The sequence below is a fragment of the Sapajus apella genome, unplaced genomic scaffold, assembly GCF_009761245.1.
Source record: "Sapajus apella isolate SASKATOON/1434 unplaced genomic scaffold, GSC_monkey_1.0 scaffold2, whole genome shotgun sequence".
In the NCBI taxonomy this organism is placed as follows: domain Eukaryota; kingdom Metazoa; phylum Chordata; class Mammalia; order Primates; family Cebidae; genus Sapajus; species Sapajus apella.
This window is the reverse complement of record NW_022436942.1, coordinates 50,816,469-50,827,295: the sequence shown is the minus strand read 5'-3', so window position 1 is coordinate 50,827,295 and position 10,827 is coordinate 50,816,469. Positions and strand designations below refer to the sequence as shown.

The following is a 10,827-nucleotide window of genomic DNA, read 5'->3' as shown; positions in this document are numbered from 1 at the left end:
AAATATTTTTCACTTAATAAAAAGGGGGAGCACAGTGGCTTACACTTGTAATTCCAGCATTTTGGGAAGCTGAGGCAGGAAGATTACATGAGCCTAGGAGTTTGAGACCAGCCTTGGCAACCTAATGAGACCCTGTTGCTATTAAAAACATTTTTTTTAAAAAAAAGAAAAACAAAGCCTTGAGCAGGTGGATTCCTACTACTATAATTGAGGTGAAGGTGTGCCCTGTACAAGGACTGGCTGTAGGTAAATTAGAGGAGTGTTGTTTTGGTGACCAACAGTTGCATTAATTAAAAGGGAATTTAGGAGATGCCTAATGGGGCAGGGTGCAGGGCATGATGGCTCACACCTATAATCCCAGCACTTTGGAAGGCCGAGGAGGACGGATCACTTGAGGTCAGGAGTTCAAAACCAGCCTAGCCAACCTGGTGAAACCCGGTCTCTACTAAAACTACAAAAATTAGTCGGGTGGGTGCTTGCCTATAATTCCAGCTATTTGGGGAGGCTGAGGCATGAGAATTGCTGGAACTCAGGAGGCAGAGTTTGCAGTGAGCCGAGATCACACTACTGTACTTCATCCTGGGTGACAGAGCAAGACTCTTTCAAAAAAAAAGAAAGAGGCCTATTGAATACTCTGGTGTCGGTCTCCATTCCTGTGCCCATAATAGACATTGCCAACCAATCACAGCCCTCCGCCCACCTCTTCTGGTTGCAGCTCAGGATCCTTCTCAACACAAAACTCCAGGGAGCCCTACCACTCCAATGAGGATGAAACTTACCATCCGGATTTCCCATAAGGGTGAAACTTAAGCTGTTTTGGAAGGATCTCTTCCAGAGTCATCTGCCATTGGGGCTGGGCTGTACCACTTCTCCAAGACCACCAAGGTAAACACAGGAAGTCCCTCAGAACTAAAACTTGGATAAGCTGGTCAGGACTTCGCCCCAAGGCACCATTTAAAAGGCAGAATTTTTATAATAATTAAAAAATTACATAATTTTTCTTCTGCCGTCACTACCTCTTCAGCTGGAGTGGAGATATTCCTCTGTCCAGACACAGACCCTTCAGGAGCTGATGTGTGGAAAAGGAGCCAGGGCCCAGAAGTGAGGAGCACTTTGCTCATAGCCCAGGCTGCCTTCTCCTCCCCAGTCTCCTCCCTCTCACCCCACAGCCTGACTTGGTGCATTCTTATCAATTAGTGACAACATTTATATGTTTTGCTCCAGATCTCCACTATTGCTAAATGTACCTCCAGAGTTATTTGGTCTTTTTATATCAGATAATGGGACCAGTTTCACTGCACAGTACCTCCTTGTTGATGTTAATTGGAGGAGTACTGGAGCTAAAAGCAGTTTGAAAATATGAGTCAGAAACCTTAAAAATGCCAGTCTTTTTAACCTAGGGATTCCATTTCTATAAATTAAAGAAATAAATGTTTGACCATCCACACACAAAAAAATTTCTTCAGAGCCGTGTTTGTAACAGAAAATAAAAGACTATCTAAACCTCTAATAATAAAGAATTGGTTATTTAATAATAAAAGCTCCATTCCTATGGAATTTCATGCAAAAATTTTAACCCCATGATTTATTCTTTAGGTTTGTAATATATTGCTGAGCTTTAAAGTAAAATTGTAAACATTATAAACAATATCATCTGTTTTTTAAAAAATACTGTATATGGAAATCAACAATATATATAAATAATATCAAAATATTACCAATGGTTATCTCTGAAGTGGGGTTATGAATTATTTTTATTTTCTTCTTTTTCCCAGCAGTCAGTAGATTTCATATTTTCCAAAATGAATGTATAAAATGTCTATAATATCAAAAATACAACAAAAGCTTTGTTTCATTTATAGCCTCTTTTTCATTAGCGATTATATTAAGTAGGAAAGAGTATTGAGAATGCTTAAGGTGTTATAATACAATATGAATTCATTTATTGTATCGTTTGTTGAGTTTTTGTAGCAATGATTTTGGAAAGAGAAGGAACACAGGAGTTGTAACAAAAACAAGAGTTGCCCCATGGTAATGAAGCACTGTTTGTCTAAACTCTGCTTATCCTATGATTGATTTGTGGGGTGGGGACATTTTTTGTTTATTCTTAATGCTACCAAATATAGAAATGTTGCTTCTCAGTACAATGCAATGCCTGCTGAACAGGAGGTTGTGAGGAACAAATGGATCCTAAATGGAAAAGTGCTTTTTAAACAGTATGGTGTCTGGACCCACACACAGTGTTATGAAGGTATTATCTTATAGACCAAATTCTTCACTGGTTGGATCTTTAAACTGGTTCTTTTGCAATGATGGAGGTACAACACACATAGTTGTAATTTACAACTTACATCAGAGTAAGGAATAGAACAACCACATCAGATACACATTTCTGACCATTTGTTGTTCCCCACATGTCCTGAGCTTAAACTAGCTTGTTGTTCCATTGACTTCCTTTGCATTGCAGGGGGCTTAAAAACTTTATTTCCTCTGGGTAAAAACAGTACAGAGTCAAAAGAGTTCAGAATGAAAAGCAGAACACTAACAAATCTCAAAAGATCAGTGAGTTCAGAGTCGGGCTTCTCAGCATATGCTTCCTGCAGCAACAGTTGCATCAGCCAAGGCCACATTGTGACTTCCATGGACCAGGGACACTTTTGCCTTCATATGTCCCCCTGTTCATTAAAAATAAACAAATAGAATTAATATTTTTAAACTGCATTAATATAAAGATGAATATATTCTATGTTAGATTCCTCATATACATTATCATGTTAATTATTTTATTCTGATTTTAATAAAGATTAAAATCAAACTATTTTCATGGTCCACTAAAGTGAATTGGACCATAGGCACTGTGTTTACTGTGCCTAATGGATAAGTCTGCCTTGGCACTATCTGGGAACTTATTGAAAGTGCAAATTCTTGAGCTCTACCCAAGATTTAATGATCCAGAAACTTAGCAACATCCATTTGACAAGCCCTTCAGGTGATTCCAAGGCACACTCAAGTTTGAGAACAACTGGTTTAGACAATTCAAAGCTAGACAGATAGAACCTCTCTGCAGACGCTGAAAAAATTTTTTGTATCAACTATAAATTTACTGATAGAATAGGCAAACAACCTTCACGGTCGTGGGTTGGTTTTTAGAAATTAGATTGGATAATCATCCTTTTGACTATTTTTTAAACTTAGCTTTCTCACATTAGATGTGTAAAGCCCTGAAAAACAATGTTACACAATGGGCTTCACCACTCAGACTTTAAATAATTTCATACTAGTAAATTGTAATCTTTGGAGAGAAAAGTCGTGCACATTCTTGTTATAGTCTACTATGCAACATGATGTGTGCATTTAAAAAAAAGTCACTGCACTATGCAAAATTGCACAATAAAAACCACAGGCCTTATGGGGTTAGGGCATACCATTTTCACTGACACATTAAAAAAAAAAAGAAATCCAATTAAAAAAAGAGTAACAGTTTTTTCCATCATAAATGGTTAAAAAAATATACAAATACTATAATAAATATGGGATTTTACCTTGAAAGAGACCTGAAATTTGCTGGTGGAAGAAAGCATCTGAAGGATTATAGCTTTTACTTGTTATGAAATTGTAAAGGGTTAGCTAAAACTCAACAGTTGTCACCATGGGTGTGGACAAATGTGGCTCAGGATATGCATGGTGAAATAACGTAGCTGGGAGATGTTTGAGGTGTGTGCATTTTGTGTAGCCCTGTGCAGCTTGGTTCATCTGGGTGCAGTCTTCTGCATACACCTAGTGTTTCTCTCATGTGAAATTATGCATAAGCAAATGCAAAATTTGCATTGTGTTCAGATTGCTCCCTAATAGGGCAAATGCATATTCCCAAACCGGCACTATAACAGAACTGACTTTGTATACATATGTTATAATCCAATATATAAATTCCATATATAAGCACTATTTCTACATCTGTATTCTGATCTCTGTACCTTCTGTGGGTTCAATGTCATTGCTTTATATACATCATTAAGTATGCATGGATGAGTAAGAGATTGTGTGTTTATGCCAATGTAAAGTAAATTCTAAAAGAAGTAATAGTTTATTACTCAAATATGATCCTAGGAAATTATTTTGCATGTCAATACAAAATATTTCAGTTGTGAATCTGATCAGTAGTTACATTTATTAATTCCAAGGAGTGAGTGGCAGTAAGGTTAGCCTTAAAAAAAAAAAAAACACTTCTACCCTGGAAAAAAATTGAGGATAAAATTACATTTTTTATGAATGGTTTAAAATGAGCCACATGTTTTGTTTATACACAAAAGTAAATGCTTCAAGCTCTCTTATTGTGACACTGATTATGGCAGTTTTAATCTTTTCCTTAAGAATTGTTTTAAGAAATCAAATGCAGACAGTTCTTGTTTCTCATGGTTCTAACATGCACAGATTCCAGTTACCATGGTTGAATTAAATAACACCAGTTCCCAACAACATGGTTCAAGTTTTAGCAACCATGGTATATTAGCCGTGAGTAATTGCATGAAGTCTAAACTTCACGGCTAGCTCTTCAGCCCACAAATCACTGAATAACAGATGCATATCACTATCAGCAGCTTATCACGTCACATCTCTCAACGTTTGTCACTGAATGGTCACTGAGCATCTCAGTTCACACATAGACAACAAAGCATGCAGTTGTATTGCCCCCTTGCCTCCCAGGGATAAACCTATGTGACATTTTACAAAAATGAATAACTGAGAGAGGGAATTGGCCAACAAAAGCGAAAGTGCAGCAAAGAAACAAAAATGGTAACACTGGAAGTGAATTTTGACTTTCATGTAAACGGAGTTATAGAAGAAATAGCCGATCATGGGAAGGGTGACAATGTTGTCTTTAGAAAGACTCAATTTGTAGGCAGAAGAACTTAACTAAAGGGAACTTATCGGCATAAATGAGGAAATGGTTGTGATGAAATGGAGGAAGATGTCCCAGAGGAAGACACCAGCAAAAATCTTGACATTAAAGAATTTCTCACAGATATTTTATGACATTGGAAGTGCAAAGGATAAAATGTTGGAAGCTAATCCAAAACTTAGAAGAGTGTATAACAATTAGTTGAAACACAGAAATGACTCTTGCTCCATATTATGTTAGGTAATGAGAATAAGACAAGTACTGTTCAAACTGCTTTTTTTTTTTTTTTTTTTTTTTTTTTTTTTTTTTTTTTTTTTTTTTGAGACAGTCTTGCGCTGTTGCCCAGGCTGGAGTGCATGGTGCAATCACCGCTCACTAGAGTCTTGACCTCCTGGGCTCAAGCAATCCTCCCACCTCAGCCTCCTGATTATGTAGGACCCCAGGCACATGCCACTATGCCCGGATACCTTTTTCTTTTTGTAGAGACAGGGTCTTACTATGTTGTTTAGGTTGATCTTAAACTCCTGGGATCAAGCAATCTAACAATAAGATTAATGTTACATTAACAGTAATATTAGCAGTAATGTTAATGTTTTGACAAAAACAACTTTAAAGGTCATAAAACTATTATTATTTTCCCCTTGACTATTAAGGTATCTTTGCACATTTCAGCCTGGATGGCTATTTTTACCGTCACATGCTACTATGAATTGAAGACTGCTTGTATAACCCATGGAAAATGTGAATTTACAGTTATCTGTAAACTATTAACAGTAATGATAAATCTGATAAGATGTTAATTTTTTTAAAAAACTAGGATAATCTTGTGTTCCTTCGTGCCAATAAGCCAATCAAAATGGTTTTTGTGTGGCTTCTTGGCACGAAGCCACACAAAAATTACACATAATCATTTGTTCAAATACTATCGGAGATAACCATTATTCAGGAATTCTGATTCCATTTGGAGATACCCATTATTTATGAATTCTGATCCCATTTGAATTTTTCTAAGGCAATCAAGTATTTCGATGGGACAGAGCAAGGGAGTAGCAAGAGTATGAGTAAGCTGTCCAGTTATTGAAAAAAATTGTTTCTAATGTGTTATTACTATTATTTTAATCCCCTATTTTGAGAAGCATTGAAAATTATTTCATCCCATCAGCTGCTGGAGGTCTTGGAGCCAAGCGAGTCAAGGTTAACTGAATCTTCAGTTAAAAATATTTAATTCAATTATGCCGGGTGCGATGGGTCACACTTCCCAGCACTTTGGGAGACCAAGGTGGGCAGATCACTTGAGGCCAGGAATGTTAGACCAGCCTGGCCAACATGGCAAAACCCTATCTCTATTAATAGAAAAAATATGTTAAAGGCAAAAATATTTAGTTCAGCTAAATATTTTGGTACATATTGTATAACTTGCAGGTAGCTCTTACCACCTCTGAAGAATAATGTCCAATGTAAATAAGATAGACATTTTTAACATCTCCTTAGCAATTCCATACTAGATCATAATTACAAAAGAGGAGCAAGAATTATGCCAAGCTTAATAATCTTTTATGGATGTTTTGAAAATCACTACTAAATCTACCTTGGGCTGAGCTTGTTTCAAGAAAAGCACTACCAAGTGATTCTTTAAGCATTACCTTTGTAACAATTAACTCCTCTGCATGTGTATATATATATTTTTAGAAATTTAGTTCCTTTTTATCAAATGACCAGGCTCATCTTCTTTAATCAGCTGGTGGAAGTAGAATTTTCAAATAAATTTTTAATCAGATTTACACACAACTGCCATCCACTGTATTTCACATTTAAGGCTTCCTGCTGGCTTTTATGTGGAAGTCAAGTTCACTTGGAGAATAATAAACCTTTGGAGCTCCATTCCTCCCACCAAATGAATACTGTTAGTATGTGATTCAACACATTTTACTGCATTGAGATAGTGAGAATTTCTCTTTTTTAATGTTGTTTACCTCAAGCAAATGTTTGTGTTCTCTACAATTGTGCCTACATTGATACAACAAATAAATAACTGGAGAAAAGTAAAAGATTTAATTAATAAGTCAGTTGTTTACCCTCTATGAAGTCAAAACATCGGTTTGATTTTTTTTCCCTCTTACAAATTGACAGTAAATTTTACTGAAATAATTGAATTACTATGTGTTTTGACATTATAGAGACATGCCTTCAGCCAACATTAGACCAAATTTTATAAGAAACCTAAAACTCAGACAAATTTTTAAAAGATTTCTAAACTACTACATTTTTGTGGTATAAATGATTGATCGAAATTTGTTGGAATTCCAGAAAAATGAAAGCCCTCTCAATGAAAGCAATACATATTTATAAGATAATTGGCAATTCTGCAATATGTTTGCTTTAGCATAGGCAATTAAATACAATATAACAAAAATAGGGAATTGTATACAAGTGTGTGGAACATGAAGACTAAGGAAAAAATAGAAGTGAAGCATATTAAATTACACTGCCGTTCGCTTATGTTTTTGTAATATTTTCAGAGATGATTAACATAGAATTTTCGGATTGTTCCATGTGTGGAATGCATTTGAACATTACTCTTATATTTTCCATATTCAGAAATCTAAGTCTGATTTTGAAGAACCGGAAGGAAATTATGACTATAGCTATGTAAAGCAGAATACTTAGGCCAAGTCCTCTTGGGGAAACATTAGAAGCTAATGCCTATCATCGGCTCGCCTTTGCTGTGTGGGGCCATTTTTATACCAATGGGAATGTTTAGCGGCAAATTGTAATTTGAACATTACAGTTGAGCAAGCCAAGTGGCTGCTGCCTCTCAGATGCCAGATGCAGAACATTATTTCACTAGGTACGGAAAGGGGATGACTTTCTCTGAAGCATCTGTAAATGTGCCAAATACTGTGCCATGCACATTCTATTATTTTGTTTAAGAGCTTCACGGCAACCTTATGCAGTGTGTCGGCTGTATTCATTTTACAGATGAAGAAACTAAAATTCAAAGACATCATATGATAAATAAATCTCCCAAACAGAATGCTGAATGAAAAGTGCAAGTGACAGAGGATATTAACAGTATAATAGAATTTATGTACTTTTTTCAAAGCATGCCAAATGGTGGTACATATTGCCTAGGTGTAAATACATATGTAGTAAATGTTTAAGGATATGGGCAGAAGTGACAAACATAAAATTCAGGATGATTCTTTTCTGATGGAAGTTAATGAGGTCAGATAAAAATATACATAGGGGCTTCTGCTCTATTTGTGTGTTTTATTTTTAGGCTGGGAAGTGAATATATGAGTAATCATTATATCATTCTCTATATCACCTGTATCATTTTTGTGTGGCTGAAATATTTTGTAAGAGCTTAAAAATTTAAAATAGGTTTGTCAACTTGCTGAAAGCCACGCAGCCATTAAAGGGGAGGCAGGGCTGGATTCAACCCCAAGCCTCTTGACACTGGAGGCCACACACTCTCTGCTCCTTATACCTCGCACCACCTGGACTTTGTTGAAGCCTGCGTGTGTTAACAGTTTATCTAGAAATGAAGGGGATAGACCAGGCACGGTTGCTTATGCCTGTAATTCAGCGCTTTGGGAGGCCAAGGCAGGAGGATTTCTTGAGCCCGGGAGGTCAAGACCAGCTTGGGCAATATAGTGAGACCTCATGTCTCTAAATAAAATAAATAAATTGAAATAGCAGGGTTAATGGGTTATCTCTTTATGACTGTGCACCACTCAATGTTCGTGGTGGGGAGAAGACCCAAGAAGAACTAAATGGGCGTGTGTTTTATGGTGAAGGAACCCATGCTACTTAGAAGAATGATAATGAAAGCTCACCAAAGTCCCTTTCCTCCTGAATACCGTGGGCCCTTCAGCTGCTGCAGCTGTAGTTACTACGACATTCCAAACTCCCCCAAACATTGGAACGGGACACTATTTTAAAACTAGCTAGTTTATTAGCCACTTCAGTATAATAACGAAGCTAAGTACATGGCCTTTAAAATTCCATCGCATTCATAGTTCTTTTTAGGAACAATATTTAGGAATAAGTGGATACTGGCTACAAAATTAATTTGTGATCCACTTTTGAAGTACTGCTGTTGTAATTGCTAAAATTGACTTCACAGAACATTCCTCTTTTCCTCATTCCATTCCCAAGCACTTACCTAGTTCACAGAAAACTATGGTTGGAATTAAGCCTGGGAAACATACATTTTTTCATATTTTACTTTGCTCTATAGATTCATTATCTCTTACTCAATGGATCAATGTATTCCTAGCACCTAGCTTAGATCCTCACATACGGTAGATAGCCAATAAATATTTGTCAAATTGAATGAGTAAATGTGTGAATAAATATGAGAAATATTACCTGATGTTTGCATTTTTTTTTATTTGTAAGGAGGGCAGAGTATATAATAGCAGAGTGTGGTGATTTAAGAGTCTTAGCAAGAAGTCAGGGTTTGGAAACAAGGCCAGGGGAGTTAGACCAGCTCTCTGGAATCTTTGATCCATTACATAAGACATTTTAGGCAAACTACTTAACCTTTCTGAGTCAGTTTTAGCTTCAGAAAAAAGAGGAAAATAATAAAGCCTTTTGTTTAAGGTGGCTGCGAGGACTAAATGAGATAATACCTTGTATTAGCTGATCTTACTTTGCTATACAGAAATGCCTGAGACTGGGTAATTTATAAGAAAAGAAGTTCAATTGGCTCATGGTTCTGCAGGCTCTACAGGAAGCATAGCACCACTTGCTTCTGGGGAGGCCTCAGGCAGGTTTTACTCATGGGGGAAGGCAAAACAGGAGCAGACACTCCATAAAGAAAGCAGTATCAAGAGAGAGAGGGGAGGTGCCATACACTCTAAAATAATCACATCTAGTGAAAGCTCACTCACTATCACAAGGACAACACCCCGGGTATGGTGCTAAACCGTTCATAAGAGATCCCCCCACGATGATTCAATCACCTCGCGCTAGACCCCACCTCCATCACTGGTGATTACATTTCAACATGAGATTTGAGTGGGATATCCAAACCGCTGTAAACCTCTAAAGAGCTGAGCTTATTTCTAGACACATAGTAAGTGTTCAATACATTTTAGCTATTATTTAGATCATTTTTGGTTCTAGCTATGTAACCTTTGTTTTTAGGAGAGAGGGAGACAGTGTTTACATCTCATTGCCCTCTGAGTGCGTTTCTTAACAACAACAGCAAGAACAATAACAAAACACTTTATAGAGCTACCAATCTGTTTTTTTCCCCTCATCAAAATTTTTATTTCCTAGTAGCAAAGTCACTGTTCACGTACTACTGCAGAAGAAAAATGACTTTAATCTCAAAGGCAACATTAAAAATAGGGAAAAAGAAAACGAATCAATAAAGGCAAAGGTCATAGAAACAGATGATTTGAACAGAAAGCAATATTACTGAGCATTGGTGTTACATACACAGGCTGAAAAATACACAGATAAGCGGACATCTGGAAGAGAAATTACATGATCTGGATTTTGATATCTAACAATTTTGCATGTCAAACTTTCAAAAGAAGCTGTGTAACTGAAAAGCCTTGAAATAAAGAACTATGTTCAGTGATTTCATTTTCCAGCAATGTGTTTCTTTCCATAGAAGCCAGATTACATACTCACATGCAAATACACACACACACACACACACATACACATACGTGCATGCCCTGAATCAGTTATAGTCCTCACTATGGAGAATGTGGAGGTTGCTTCAAGAAAAAATATCGAGGTGATAAGGCGTATGAGGGTTGGATTAGCATGTTATTCCTTATTGCTCCTGTTAATCACCAGATGTGGCCAGGATCAGTCATTATAAAATATTTGTTTTATTAATGTTCAGGATTTTTTAAATAATTGTTTTAGATAGGAAAAAGTTACCAAAATTTATCACTTAAGGA

General features: G+C 36.5%; 1 long non-coding RNA gene across 1 annotated transcript in view; it reads right to left on the bottom strand.

Moving 5' to 3' along the window:
* Nucleotides 1–995: 995 nt before the first annotated feature.
* Nucleotides 996–10,827, bottom strand: part of LOC116564434 — an 83,906-nt gene continuing 74,074 nt past the window's right edge. Inside the window, exon 4 of the long non-coding RNA XR_004274893.1 lies at nt 996–2,675. This is a non-coding gene — a long non-coding RNA (uncharacterized LOC116564434). The remainder of the gene's footprint in view (nt 2,676–10,827) is intronic.